A 15,811-nucleotide genomic window follows, 5' to 3' on the forward strand; every position below is an offset into this window, starting at 1 on the left:
GAATCAAACAGTAACTGTCACTGAACCCATTTTATCAACATGTATTGACATAATGCTTAGTTTAAAAATGGATATTCAGTCAAAAACAGAGTACATATCAAGAACAACAACAAAAAAGAATGTGTAATGCATCAGCAGTATTTGAAGACTTCAATATTTGGAGCTATTTACATGTGTTCACACAAGATTAACCTGAGTGACCTGTTCCTGGACCGTTTCTTTCACAACTCCAACAAATTACAGGAAGTCTCTGGCAGTGTTGCTGGATCTGCTGAAGACAGATCACACATAGATGGAGTGCTGCAACTGTGACCTACGGTTTCTCTTTTGTAGTCAGCGAGTGGAGAAACAGGGTGGTCTGCAAAGAGAGCTTTAGGATGCTTCCTCCCACTGTCCACTGCATTGTCCATCTACGGGTTTGCAGGGCCGACTCAATCGACGGCTGCCGCACCACTAAGATGTCAAGCAGGAGATGGTGGATGCCATATTACTACTAGTATAATACTTGTAACTCTGTAGCAGACAACAGTTTGACAAAGTGCAATATGCCACCAGAAAACGGATTCCTAGACAAATTTTCACTTGCCTGTTAACAGTAGTCGTGGTCTAGTGGTACCTCCTCCAAGGCTAACACCTCAGATGACAGTTGGTCCCGCCAAGGAGCACCACTAACTGCCTCCAAACCAGCCTCCCCCTCCTCATCCTCCGCTCATCCACTGGGGCCACGATGTCACCAGCACTGAGGCAGATGTTGTGGAGGATGGCACATGCTGTTACAACCTGTAGTGGTTACAACACAAACATATACACACACACACTTGCGCATGAACATTATATATTGAAATATTCACATGGTGTGGTGCACCTCCAGTACTTGCTGGAAAATGGCCCTGAACCTCGTTTTCATCATTCCAAAAACACGCTCTATAATGGAGCGTGCCCTGGAATGGTGGCTGTTGAAGCGCTGGGCTCCCACACCTTGGGCTGGCCTCTTGTAGGGAGGGATGAGGGGGAGTGGACGTTGAAGGCATGGGTACCCTCCATCTGCGAGGATGAAATGCCCTGGAGGAGGGTAGACTGACTGTCTGTACAGTGGGCTGTGGCGGTTCAGGAGATTTAGCAACACTGCCAGGGACTCCCTGCTTACCCGAAAATCAGGCCCCGTATCCTCCTGGTTGAAAAAACAGTCCAGGATGGGAACACTCAGGTTAATCCTATACGGTTCTTGTCTGCTTGAAGAAAAGGTGGAGAACAACATAAACAGTTATAGTGGAAGGGTATGATTTCATTTACATTACGGGATCCAAGCATTATTCTGATCATTATGCTCATGTAAAATATACTAATGCGCTGTGACAATACTTATACTTTCATACATATACAGTTCATCTGTGTAACTAAGCTAGTTTCTGTACTCTAAAGTACCCTGTTTTCAGCTTTGTGACATTTTTCTGCCATTCGAGGCACACAAATGAGTTACAGGATCCAATGACTGATCGGAAATGCATACCACATGTTCTCATATTAACTTCAGGGACATTTACTTTATATATTTCTTTATGATATGGTGAATGTGTGCGAATGACCGGCTGTCATTCAGTTATTGACATTATCCATTGAACTTCATAAGTGATATCTCGGAAAACGTTAGAGCACTTATGCAAATATGTGATGTCTTGATAAATCGAGCAGATATTTGCACCATTCTCGCATGAAAATATCTTAAAAGTTTATATTGTGACCCAGGAAGGTAATATTTCAAACTCCGCCACTGTGTTCCTCCGCCACTGCCTCATTTGAGTTTTGGACGAAATGGATTCTGGGATATTGCATTTCGTCATTTCAAGCTGATTGGAGACCAAAACAGCCAATCAGATTTTTTTTTTTTTTTTGCATCCCAGTCTGTGATTGGCTGGTTTTGTGGCACAAATATAACGGTGTACAGAAAGAGTTGAGCGCGCACGGGCAGAAATGTTGAGAGCGCGAGCAACACATTGCAAACAAGCGCAAAAACTGAGAGGGGCTGCTATTGTGTGTGTATATGGATAATAGCAAACACTGAAATACATTTTTTGCACGCAGCAATGAATTTTGTTCACTTAAATTTAGCTTTTCTTTGCTCAAAATAAATTTCTCCTCAAAATGCAACACTTGCACCTGCAAATGTTTTGTACGTGCGCTCAGAATAGTGGCACAAAAATAACACCATAGTTTTGTAGCTCCTCCCCAATCACTCTCTCCAGTGAGCAGTCGTCTGCGATCTCCGGTCCCATTCTCCTTTGCCGCACGCCTCTGTTGCCAACCCTGGTTACCACGCCATGTCTCTCCTCCTGTCCCTCGCTCTCTCTGCCTCTTATTGAATAACTGTGGCGAACCCTGATTGGTCCCAGGTGTGTCAAGTTAATGATCAGGAGGGGCGGTGCAATGGGCATCCCCCCCAGAACAAATCACATATCAAACACAAACAAGCATGCAATAACCCCACAAAAATAAAACACTACACGCTAATAAAAGATCAAAAAATAAAACACAGCACTATATGCAAGGAAATAAAAAACACCAAGTTAAACTTGTTCATTCCACCCTGTGACACAGTCAATGTACAACAGCTTGGCCTTTGACTCATGAAGGATAGCCCAGTCACTTGCCTTTGGGGATGAAAATATCTCTTAGCCATAATTTCTTAGAAGCACAGACCCCTTTTTTACTAACTTACTTTCAATCCTGTCAGGTTGGCCAAGTAGAGTCCTAAACAAGGAAGGAGGACATGAGCTCTGCTTGACTGCACCCAGGAACAAACCAGAGTTGCTGGCTGTGATTCTTTTCTTGCTGACCTTTTATAAAAACACAAATTAAGAGACATAGTTCATTAAAATTCTTACTTAGCACCTAACAGAATTAATATCAAGGCACATTCTTACCACAATGCATTCTTTATTTCCCCATCTGTTGCTTCCTCAATCTGTTTCTTCTCTTCCTCAGTGATGCCAGTACACCTTCTGCTTGTGCAAAAGCCAGGTTGCTCAGCAGTCCATCAAATATCTTGGCTGGTAGTCTAGATTTAAAGCAAAAGGAAAAATAAATACAATGTGACTCAGCAAGATTTTAACGTGACCATAGACACATAGAGTAGACAAAGTACAGTACGAGTATACAAAATACATATAAAAATGTGGGGATAGAGGAGACAATCTGATGTCTGTAGTTTACAAGAGTTTACATACATGTATAATTTATACCACGTGTTAAAGTAAATTTCAGATGACCCGAGGGCCTTCTGGACCCCATCCCAGTAAAATGCCCAAGTTTTGATAGACATGCCAGTGCTCAGTCTTTTGATTCCAACTGATCTAAATAAACTTCCAGTTAAGATACTGTTTCCAGATTAACAGCATTTATTTAGGACTATTCACTTAAAGCACATGTTTTAACATTTGTGCTGTACGGTACCTGTGTGTGTGTGTGTATAATTGTGTCAATATAAAACAAAGCTTTACATAAAGTTAAGAGAATAATTAAAACTAAGATAGTCATTTAATAAAAATTCTATCTTGTGTTGTTCATGGTTCACTACCCTTTATAATACTACCTTGGAGAACAGATACTCTGACCACTTTATTAGAGTTGGCTAAAATCCTTTTTTAAATGTGAAAAAGTAAGTTAGGCTGATTTTTACTACATTACAAAAAATGTTCCTAATTATTCTTTTTGAATCACACTTACAGTGTTTATTAAGTGTTGTTTTACTAGAAATCTCTTAAGTTCAAGGATGATCAAACATAATGTCATTTACTTGCATTCAGTTTATATAAAAGCAAATTAAAAATAGAACGTTTATACAAATACTACTATTCACTCACAATGAGGAGGTTGCTCTGACTTATCTTTATTAAGCTATGCCTAGCTCTTCTAAGGCAACGGGTTTGCATAATGTTTTTAAGTTCTGGGAACTAATTAGATCGTACTTTGAAGTTACTTTCTTTTTTAATTTTCATGTCTTTACATGCTATTCTGATAATAAATAAGTGACACTGGCTTTGCGTACTTACCTTAGAGAAGAAGGGGAGAAAGTGTTTAAAAGAAAGAAGATTTCTACTGAAGGTTTCAGGTGTGCAGAGTCAGAGCAAAGACATAAACAACACAAGAACAAGAGAAGCAAGCTGACACATTCTTAAGTCTAGGTAAGCCTAAAGTATGGTCTCAAACTTTTACTGTTGTCGCCTTTTTCTCTCAACATCTTCTTCTTCCACTTCTGTGGTTCAGAGGCTGGAGTTCAATTGCATTTAAATTCTTTGGTAAAGTTTCAAAGCATGAGTATAATACTGAAGTTATTTTCAATGTCATACACATGCAAAAAAAGCTCAAACACCTTGGATACTGTATATAATTCAAATACAGACTTAAACTCTCTCTTAGACTTTTTAGTAGTTTTTATTTTTAGGAAAAATCAAGTACATTTATTGTGGTTGGAGAAAGTGACAAAAAAATTTCTGTTTCTCAGGACGATGAAGACACTACTGCTGGCACTCGCTTTTTCAGGTCAGTCTGCAAAATGTTTTTGAGTATGTGACAGTGACTCCATATTTAGAATCAGTGCAATGAAAATAAGCTATTTGGTCAAAGGAGCTTGCAAAGAAAAGCGTCTGAACTTCTTTAAGTTACTTGAAGACGTTTCACCTCTCATCCGAGAAGCTTCTTCAGTTCTGAGGAAGCTTCTGAAGAAGAAGAAGCTTCTTGGATGAGAGGTGAAACGTCGGGAAGGGAGCGGCCAAAAAGTGAACTGTCAAAAGTAAGTACTGAATATGACGTCACTTATTCATGTGCGAATGTTTAATAATGAAGAACATTAAAACATTGCGGTTGGCCACATGTCGGCAAAGTTATGTGACACTAGTGATGTTTGTACTTTCAGCATTAACTTGGTTTTAAAGCCTCTACTTCTAAATATACATATAGTCGACCTTAATCATACAGAGAATCTGATGATTTTATGGATAATTAAAGTCAGTCATATATCCACAAACACAACAAGCTGAAAGTCAGTGAGATATATATAGAGATATATATATATATCTCTATATATATATATATATATCTCTATACATATATATATATATATACACATACATATATATATATACATATACATATATATATACACATATATATACATATATATACACATATATATACATACATACATATATATATATATATATATATACACATATATATATATATACATATATATATATATATATATATACATATATATATATATATACATATATATATATACATATATATATATACATATATATATACACACATATATATATACACACATATATATATACACACATATATATATACACACATATATATATATATATATCAATCATAATAATCTGACAATACTATAATATTGGGCAGATTATATTTACATTACCATAGTGAGATGACTTTAGTCTCATGAACAACATTAACTAATTATTATTTACTAGCTAATCTTAAATGACTGCTCAGTACAGAAATGAAGCCCTTGAATCATGTTTTACAGTCCTGTGGTCTCAGCCTCAGATACTCAACTAATCAAAGTGATGTCAGAACAAAAGTGAATGACCAACAAAACAATTTTCTCCTTCATTTCTGTCAAACAAAGCTGTATGTAACGTGTCTCGCGGTTAGTATCATGGTTACTAGGCAACCTGAACAGCGCGACGAAGCATATACCGTCCCATTTCACAAGCCTCTCACTTCCGCACTTCTCGTACTTATAGTACGCACCGTACGTAGTACGCGTAGTGCGCGTACTTCAAGCGTGCAGACCCTGAAATGGGACACAGCCTGTGTCATGTTGTGTTCACTCCTGCCCCGTCTCGTTACGATTATCTGTGTCAGCTGTGTTCCCCGTGTGCTCCCACTTCCCTCGTTAACCCTCTGTGTATTTATGTGCATGTCTCCCTCAGTTCGGTGTCGCGTCGTCAATTGCTGTGTCCCAATTCAGGGTCTGCACGCTTGAAGTACGCATTTTAAGTGCGATTACGTCACCGCCACGCGACGACAGCTGTCCCAATTCGAAGTGTACTTCAAATGCATACTCCAAATGCGCCGTCGATTTCCCCAAATATCAAGCGTGGTCCGGTGCACGCTTCGTAGTCCCATATATCCCACAATTCATAGCGCGGCGGTGGGTGTGGATAATTTTGCCGCAAAATACGGCAGAAGTGAGCGGCCGAACTGTCAAAGGCTAAAGGCTAGTACTGAATATGACGTCAATAATTTATGTGCGAATGTTTAATAACGAAGAACATTAAAACATTGCTGTTGGCCACATGTCGCCAAAGTTATATAACATTAGTGATGTTTGTACTTTCAGCCTCTACATATACACACACACACACACACATACATATATCATAATAATCTGACAATACTATAATATTGGCCATGATATATTTACATTACCACAGTGAGATGATTTTAGTCTCATGAACAACAAGAACTAATTGTTATTTACTAACTAATCTTAAATGACTGTTCAGTACAGAAATGAAGCCCAAAAATCATGTTTTACAGTCCTGTGGTCTCAGCCTCAGATACTCAACTAATCAAAGTGATGTCATGACAAAAATGAATGACCAACAAAACATTTTTTTCTCCTTCGTTTATGTCACACAATCTCGCGTTTCTCGCGGTTAGTATCATGGTTGCTAGGCAACCTGAACAGCGCGACGAAGGCTAGACCGTCCCATTTCACAAGCCTCTCACTTCCTCACTTCTCATACTTATAGTACGCACCGTACGTAGTACGCATAGTGCGCGTACTTCAAGCGTGCAGACCCTGAATTGGGACACAGCCATCGTCTCCTCCCCGAACCTGTGTGTCTTTCTGTGTTCCCTCGGTCCCAGTTTAGTTCTGTTTTGTTGTAAGACCTGCAATAAAGCAGTGATTTTGAGTTCAGTTCCTGTCTCCGTGAGTTTTGCGTTTGGGTCCTCATCTACCTCCACACAGCTAGTTCATGACAACAACAACAACAACAACAAAAAAAAAAACACTATGTGACACTTTTAAAGACCTGGGCTGCTGCTCAGAGTTACTGCAAAGAGATGTTCACTGACCTCGCCACTGTAGAGAACCAAGATGACAACAACAACAACCTGTTGAGTGTGATCCAGGGCAGTGGAGAAAATGCATGGTTAGGGCTTTATGATGACCTGAACAGATGGAAGTGGTCGCTGGGAAATGCAGACTTGAATGGCAATGTAGATTTCACCAGCTTGCTATCAGATCAGCCGAACAATAAATACTCCAGCCAGTTTTGTGTTTCTATGACCAATGGTCTTTGGAATGACAACGAATGTTCAGCCAAATATCTTGCAGTTTGCTTTGATGGTAAGAAACAACAAACTAGTTTGAGCTCTGCTTCTGTCTTCTTCTATATCAGCCTAAATCTTGTGGTCAGTAAAAGACCCAAGTTTCCATTTAATCTGTTGATAAAACGTTAAACCAGTTTATCTTGACAAGCAGTGAAATTGCCGTACAGATGTCAGACAGTGCCATTAACTACTGTCTTTTCGGTTTTCTTTGACTTCCTGTAGAAAAGGGCCCTCCCATGTAGTGAAACCTCAGATGACCTGAGATGAGGCTAGGAACTACTGCAGGAGCTTCTTTTAATTTGCTTGTTTGTATACTGTAATAAATAATAAATAAATATACTACAACTCATTGTTGTTGATTTTTTTCCTTGAGCATTAATGTAGTTTGAATTATATAGACATATTTAATTAATATTTTGTAACTGTCTTTATTAATAGTACTTATGTCTGTGAAATGTCATTATACATTAGTTTACTTAAATGATAAAGTAGAGGAAGTTACGTTGCTCATTTGATCACCTGATGATTCATGCAAATAGGACTCTGAGCTCTCCTTCTGTTGTCAGTGAAGTCACAGCTTTACTTTTCCATAATCACTTTATTACTATGGAAAAGTAAAGCTGAAAACAGTATGTCATGTTTTTGGTGCTGAATTTGTAAGTATCAACCGTGTGCACTCTTGTTTTGTTCCTGAATCCAAAGACATACTTCAAAAGAACTTTTAGCATTCATATTCTCATTGTTTAAGTGCATCGTGTGTACCACAGTGCTATAATCATGGACATTTTCAACACCAAATATACCACTGTATGAAGAAATGGCAGATCCTGTCATTATAATGTAAATAGAATAACTTATTATGTTTCAACATAATAAGGATGTAAAGAGAAAGGACTCGTTGTTGTAAAGCTGTAAAAATTCTGTTTTTACTTCATGAACCATATTTGAATTTGTGTTTGCATATTTCAGTAAATCACTGCATCTACTTCTCATTTTCCTAGCAATGTTTTTTAATGAGGTTTGACTCATTTTCTCACAGTATTTCACAAATGTCTCTCTCCCGAATAGGGACATAAGGATACAGAAAAACGGCTTTGAAATACAATGCTCTTTTTTTTTGGAATACCCTTTACTAAATGTCAGTTGTGTATTTGTTTCTTTATTTTTTATTTTTATCATTTTTGCTGCTCTCTTGGTCAGATGTCTTAAAAAAAGAGATTTAACCTCAATTTACCTTTTTATTGGATAAATAAAGGATATAAATGACTTGGTGCCACAGGTCACAATAAAATAAATGGAACTAAATCAACTAAATAAATCATTATTCTCTGAGAGAAAGTCACCAACTCTGCTGCTGGATTACAAAACAGGTCAAGCAAGTGACGCTGGATAATACAACTAACAAAGTGACCTAGCTAGAAATGTGAGTAGTACTAGTAGTAACCATTCAAAACAAGTACTAAAATGTGTCCCATTTTACTCCCTCAGTACAAATCAAAGTATATAAAATACCAGCTAAGACTAGAAAGGAAGTAGTTTTATTCTTTTGGTTCTTGGAGAAGACGTGGAGGTCAAAATCCACTAATTGGATATATAGTATAATAAAATAAACTCAAGATATGCAGAGGATTACAGTGATAACCATAATAATAATAATAATGCTACTCAAACTGTTTGGGAATTACCACCTTTAGTTTGCTTAAATAATAAAAGAGTGGAAGGTGACTTTGCTCATTTCATCACCTGATGATCCATGGAAATAAGAACCTGAGCTCTCGTCCTGCTGTCAACGAGGTGTAACGGTTAGTTTTACATAATCACTTTAGGATTTGCTAAACTACAGACATCAATCAAATGCAAGTTCCTTTATAAAAACAAGAACACAGAGTGTTGTTTATATGCCCTTCCCATGTCTGCTTTCTTCTGGGCTCTTGGTTCCTCTCTTAACCCAAAGATGGGGTATTTCAAAAAAAGTGTATTACATTTACAGTGGCTTGCAAAAGTATTCGGCCCCCTTGAACTTTTCCACAAAGTGGGGTGTGTGTAATTATTCAGCCCCCTGAGTCAGTACTTTGTAGAACTACCTTTTGCTGCAGTTACAGCTGCCAGTCTTTTAGGGTCTGTCTCTACCAGCTTTGCACATCTAGAGACTGAAATCCTTGCCCATTCTTCTTTGCAAAACAGCTCCAGCTCAGTCAGATTAGATGGACAGCGTATGTGAACAGCAGTTTTCAGATCTTGCCACAGATTCTTGATTGGATTTAGATCTGGACATTGACTGGGCCATTCTAACACATTGATATGTTTTGTTTTAAACCATTCCATTGTTGCCCTGGCTTTATGTCACTCTTCCATAAAGGCCAACTTTGTGCAGTGCACGACTAATAGTTGTCCTATGGACAGATTCCCCCACCTGAGCTGTAGATCTCTGCAACTCGTCCAGAGTCACCATGGGCCTCTTGGCTGCATTACTGATCAGCGCTCTCCTTGCTCGGCCTGTGAGTTTAGGTGGACGGCCTTGTCTTGGTAGGTTTACAGTTGTGCCATACTCCTTCCATTTCTGAATGATTGCTTGAACAGTGCTCCGTGGGATGTTCAAGGCTTGGGAAATCTTTTTGTAGCCTAAGCCTTCTTTAAATTTCTCAATAACTTTATCCCTGACCTATCTGGTGTGTTCTTTGGACTTCATGGTGTTGTTGCTCCCAATTTTCTCTTAGACAACCTCTGAGGCCGTCACAGAGCAGCTGTATTTGTACTGACATTAGATTACACACAGGTGCACTCATCAGGCAATGTCTATGGGCAACTGACCGCACTCAGACAAAAGGGGGCTGAATAATTACTCACACCCCACTTTTCAGTTATTTATTTGTAAAAAATGTTTGGAATCATGTATGATTTTCGTTCCACTTCTCACGTGTACACCACTTTTTATTGGTCTTTCACGTGGAATTCCAATAAAATTGATTCATGTTTGTGAATATAATGTGACAAAATGTGGAAAAGTTCAAGGGGGCCGAATACTTTTGCAAGCCACTGTATGTTCTCATTGTATTATGTGCATCATAAAACCAACAGACATTTTCTCCACCCACGTTCTTTTTATCTGATTTAGGGCTGTAGGGACACTGAAGCCTATTGCAGGTGACTCCTGATTTCTTAGCTTGCTGCATGTATGTCACACTTAAACATTTCAGGTCAAAGAAATTTTAATATTAGACAAAGGTAACCCAAGAAAATACAAAATGCAGCTTTTAAATGAACATGACTTATTAAGTGAACAAAGTTTAATCAAAGTACCTGGCTTTATGTGGAAAAAAAAAAAAAATTGCCCCCTAAACCTGCGTGGGGCTGGACAGCGCTAACGCGTTAACGAGCTAACCGCGCTAACGCATTGACGGCGTGCAGCCCCACGCATGGGGCGATCCGTGTTAACTCGCTAACAAGGATTTGCCGCGTTAATGCGGTTATGGCGTTAATGTCATTTTAACGAGATTAACGCTGACAGCACTAAAGGTTAGTCATTAATATACTGCTGCATGGGCTGGGCTGTAATTACATCTTAAGGTTTTAAAAACTGAGCTTTAAAATGAAAAGTGATGATAAAAACCGAGAGAGGCCGAGAGTGATCACTGACTTTTTTTTTTTTTTTTTTTTTAGGGGCTTGTTCAGATTAAATACAACAAGATACAAAGCATTAAAACATGTTAAAAACACAACAGCCTTAATAAACGCAGAGTAGTTTGGACCCGGAAGCAGCGTTCATCAGGTCATCACTTAAAGATTGGATATCCCACCCGCTGTGAATGTTTTAATGCAGTACAGTTGTTATCATTATCTTTTGTCACATCCCGTTTGTGACAGTTAAAATAAATATCATTCATATTAGCAATAAAATTGTCTCGTGTAAACTGTATGTGGTGTTAAATAGGCCTATACTACTGTACTTTAACGTCGGTCATAAGGGTGGTACTTCAAGGGTGGTACTATATATTTTATGAAGTGGTACTCATTGTGAAAAGTTTGATAACCACTGTTTTAGAAGACAAACTGTCTTTTTGTGGACAATTTTCCAATAGTGAGCAAGTCAATGTAAACAACTGAGAAAAAATGAACTACACCAATATTAGACTGACTGTTTTGATGCATGCTCGATCAGTAAAGGGAATTTTCTGGGATCTCTGATCCTGTATCACAGTTATGGCACGACCCTGGATTTCCAGGGGCAATCTTTGTGAGATAACATGTGACACACTTGTAACGACCACGAGTGAGACAACAATCAACTGCCCTCACTATAAACATTTTAACCTAGCTAGCACATAGCTAGCTAGGTTAAAATCACATTAAAATCACAAAATACTTCCTGTCCTCAAGGTTTTCTCTGTTTTCCACAAACTGATCACTGCAAAATGGATAGATTGTCACTTTAAAAGTGTTATATTTACAAAATTCCACAGTGTACTCCAATGTTGCATTAATAACCAATGTGACAATCAACCCTGGTTTACTTTACTTATATTGAGTGTTTAGTAATTTACTTGTACTAAAATAAAATATGTGAATACTTTTTCAAACACTACTGATGTTCATTATATGAGGTTCTAAAAAACATTAGGATGTAATATTTATTATATGTAGAGCTGATGTTAAAGTGATGAAACAAAAGGATTTCGCAGCCTTGCTAGCCTGGGCAGTTCAGTCTTAAATGTGTGTCTTTCCTAGTGAGACAAGGTCAAATGCAGAAGACAAATGACCTTTAATATCTCAAACTGGGAGTTTTTCTGTTAGTAGTGGGGCGATCGTGGCTCAAGAGTTGGGAGTTCGCCTTGTAATTGGAAGGTTGCCGGTTCGAGCCCCGGCTCAGACAGTCTCGGTCGTTGTGTCCTTGGGCAAGACACTTCACCCGTTGCCTACTGGTGGTGGTCAGAGGGCCCGGTGGCGCCAGTGTCCGGCAGCCTCGCCTCTGTCAGTGCGCCCCAGGGTGGCTGTGGCTACAATGTAGCTGCCATCACCAGTGTGTGAATGTGTGCGTGAATGGGTGGATGACTGGATATGTAAAGTGCTTTGGGGTCCTTAGGGACTATTAAAAGCGCTATATAAATACAGGCCATTTACCATTTACCATTTAGTGGCTTTGATTGAAGGAGCTGGTATAAACTAAAAATACCAACAGGTATATATAGTAAGAATACTATATACCAGCATTTATCGTTGACTTTTATAGTTTTAAGATTACTGGCTCAGTTAAAGACTACATACAAAGTCTTTTTATTTTCTTATTTTGCATGTCGTTACATGCTGCTCTTATAGTAAATAAACGACACTGGCTTTGCATAGTTACCTTAGAGGAGGAGAGAAAGTGCTTAAATTAAAAGAAAGCAAATTTCTCCCCAACGTTTCAGGTGTGCAGAGTCAGAGCAAAGACAGAAGCAACACGAGAACAAGGAAAAAAAGGTGGCACAATCTAAAGTCTAGGTAAGCCTAAGGTATGGTCTAAAAATTTTACTGTTGTCGCCTTTTTCTCTCAACATCTTTTTCTTCTTTTACTTCGGCACTTCACAGGCTGGAGTTCAATGTGATGCTTTGGAAAAGTTCCTTGATGAGTATGATACTGAAGTGATGCTCGATATCATATACGAGCCAAAAAACCTCAAACATGTCTGATCCATTGCTATATATCATTTAAACATTGATTTAAACTATCCTTCAGCTTTTAAGCAATTTTAGGGCAAAACCAAGTGGATTTATTGTGGTTGAAGAAAGTCAAATCTTGGAAATATTCCTGTTTTTCAGGAAGATGAAGGCACTGCTGCTTGCACTCGCTTTTTCAGGTCAGTCTGAAAAAGGTTTTTAAAAGCTCGACAGTGAGCCCATATTTAGAATCAGCTGATGCAGTACAATGAAAATAAGCCTCAGAAAAATGCTGAAAAGTGTACATAAATCTACATCAAAACCTAATTTTTAAAGTCGCTTTATAACGGTTGTGTTTGTTTTACTATTACGCATTTGATACATTTGTCATGAGTAACATTTCATTCTCCTTCAGGTCTGACTGTCATATCTACAGACCTCTATAAAGAGTACCACTATGTGACACTTTTAAAGACCTGGGCTGCTGCTCAGAGTTACTGCAGAGAGATGTTCACTGACCTCGCCACTGTAGAGAACCAAGATGACAACAACAACCTGTTGAGTGTGATCCAGGGCAGTGGAGAAAATGCATGGTTAGGGCTTTATGATGACCTGAACAGATGGAAGTGGTCGCTGGGAAATGCAGACTTGAATAGCAATGTAGATTTCACCAGCTGGCTATCAGGTCAGCCGAACAATAAATACTCCAACCAGTTTTGTGTTTCTATGACCAATGGTCTTTGGAATGACAACGAATGTTCAGCCAAATATCTTGCAGTTTGCTTTGATGGTAAGAAACAACAAACTAGTTTGAGCTCTGCTTCTGTCTTCTTCTATATCAGCCTAAATCTTGTGGTCAGTAAAAGACCCAAGTTTCCATTTAATCTGTTGATAAAAAGTTAAACCAGTTTATCTTGACAAGCAGTGAAATTCCCGTACAGATGTCAGACATCTGTACGGGCATCTGTCTTTTTGGTTTTCTTTGACTTCCTGTAGAAAAGGGCCCTCCCATGTATCACATAGTGAAACCTAAGATGACTTGGGATGAGGCTAGGAACTACTGCAGGAGCTCCTTCACAGATCTCGCAAGTGTGAGAAACATATTAGAGCACAATGAAATCCTCTCACTGCTGTCAGCAAACACCTGGTTCGGTCTGTACAGACATCCCTGGTCTCACTGGTCTGACCTGACCCCCACCAACTTCACTAACTGGAATTACAGCCAGCCTGACAACAGCGGCAGCACCATTTCATCATGTGCTCTTGTCAGCCCTGCTTCAGGAACATGGTTCGAAGCCAACTGTGGTGAAACACACCATTTCATCTGTCAAGACTTTCGAAGCAGAAGAAAAAGTTTGAATTTAAAGTTCCAGTCTGAGGCTGACCTGACTGATCCCAGCATTCAGCAGCAGCTCTTAGAGCAGGTACAGCAACTTTGAAGATGCTTTACATAAAACTCACTAAACATTGCTGTTTAGTTCTGGAAAAAAAAGTTCAATGCCAGTGTTGGTGTTGTAACAATGCTATTTTTTCATATAGGTTAATGACAAACTGGAGACAGATGGATTATCAGAGTTTAAACTGCGCTGGACTCAGGCTGACGGGAAGACGTTTCACAAGGAGCCAAAGAAGAAGAAATAAAGTAACGGGGTCTGTTAACTAATTAAAAAACATAAAGCATCATTACATTATAAGAACCTTTGTAATTGCAGTGCAAGTCTACAGAGAAACTAAGCAAATAGACTGGAAACAAATGCTACTATTCTTGATGCTAAAAAATTAAAATGTATTCCTATCAGAAACTTTACCGATTTCTTCTCTTGGACACTAAATCAGAGGTTCCCTGATATAACACATCATTAAACACTAAACTGTTGAGAAGGTTACTTCAAAAATTATTCCACTACAGATTACAGAATACATGCCCCAAAATGTAGTTTGTAATGTCTTCCATTAAGTTATTCAATGAGAGTAATGTATTCTGAATACTTTGGATTACTTAATATATTGTCATGCAGGGCCGTGCAGAGAGATTTAAAGGGGCGGGTGGTCAAAGTTAAAAAGGGGCACATTGAACCAGGCTGAATAACAACAACACACATTCATCAAGAATCTAATATGGGCAACAAGGCAAAGCAAACGTAGCCAATGTTTTACCTGATGGACATTAAAAAGTCCATAGGAGAGATGGTAGCTGATTAAACAAGTGTCATGAGATAATAACAAAATGCAAAGATTGGTGACAGCGCTTGGAAGCATTAGGCAACAAAAATCTATGTGAAATAATTTAGGCTCTGCCTGTGAATCACTCTTTGCTTCTCTTCTTCCTTCCATCCCATCATTTCATATATCACTCTCCACTTGCTGTCTATCTGAGAACAAGGCACAACTTGCTATTGCAATAAACTATAATTTAATTATCCACACCTAACAACTCTTGCACTTAATCTATAATAAAATGATGACAGAAAAATGTTATAGCACTGCCTTTAGTAGCCGCACACAGCTCCTACTGTTTCCTCCTCATGTCCTTACCAGGCATGTCTGGACAATGTTATATCATGAGTAATATTTTTTTTAAAAATCCATCTAAATAAAACACACACATGCACGCACCTATAGTGACGTTTTAGACCTTCTTCAGAATACTGTATATACTATGGGCATCACGGTGCTGATCCAGAATCCTTACATTATTATTTATTACTAGAGCTACAATAATAAAACAATGAAGAGGGGGAAGTAATAAATATGAAATAATGTCATTATGATGATTCCATTTGTTTCACTATCCACT

The sequence above is a fragment of the Neolamprologus brichardi genome, chromosome 22 (assembly GCF_056152115.1).
Source record: "Neolamprologus brichardi isolate AB-2024 chromosome 22, ASM5615211v1, whole genome shotgun sequence".
NCBI lineage: Eukaryota > Metazoa > Chordata > Actinopteri > Cichliformes > Cichlidae > Neolamprologus > Neolamprologus brichardi.